Source organism: Parasteatoda tepidariorum, chromosome 9 (assembly GCF_043381705.1).
Source record: "Parasteatoda tepidariorum isolate YZ-2023 chromosome 9, CAS_Ptep_4.0, whole genome shotgun sequence".
NCBI lineage: Eukaryota > Metazoa > Arthropoda > Arachnida > Araneae > Theridiidae > Parasteatoda > Parasteatoda tepidariorum.
The window spans coordinates 62,717,481-62,718,352 of NC_092212.1; positions in this window are offsets into that span (position 1 = coordinate 62,717,481).

An 872-nucleotide genomic window follows, 5' to 3' on the forward strand; every position below is an offset into this window, starting at 1 on the left:
GATTGTTTGCTTTCGGGAGTTATTAGTTTCATTTCAAGGCCAGCTTTAATTTTTTTATTAATATTATTTGCTTTTGTAAAATACAGCAGTCTTTTCTACAAGATAAACACAGAAGCACTTTAAATCTTCTATTGTGAGAACAGCGTTAAAAATGTGTTGCACCTTTGCGTCAAAAAAATATTTGTTGCTGTTGTTTATTTAAGTCGCACTAGAGCTGCACTATGGACCAGTGGTGACTGTCTGGGAAGCATCCTTGAGGATCCGAAGACATGCCATCACAATTTTGATCCTCTGCAGAGGTAACCGCTTCGGCAACCCGACGACCTGCAAGCGAGGTAGAGCACTTTGGTAGAACAGTTTAACGAGGACCGATCCCGCAGTGGACTGGTCGTTAAGACACGATTCCCAGCAGATCACCGAAGTCAAGCATCACTGGCTGCGGTCAGTGTGCGGATGGGTGACCACTTGGATCAGTCTGCGTAGGGACCGAGGGTGTGCGGTATTGGTCCTCGTTAAACTGTGGTACCGTAAAGTGATCGACATCGCGCAGGTCGTCGGGCTACCGAAGCGGGGGTGCCATCCCCTCCACAGAGGATCAAAATTGTGATGGCATGTCTTCTGATCATCCTCCGGGATGTTTCCCAGACCGTCGCCAATAGCCCATTGTGCAGTTCTAGTGCGACGCAAATTAACAACAACAACAATTAACAAGGACCGATACCGCTAACCACCCTCGATCCCTTCGCAGGCTGATCAAAGCTGTCAGTCACCCGCACACTAATCACAGTCAGTGATGCTTGACTCCGGTGATCTACTGGAAATCATGCCTTAGAGACCAGTCCTCTGTGATCGGTTCAATACTGGCTTGCTTG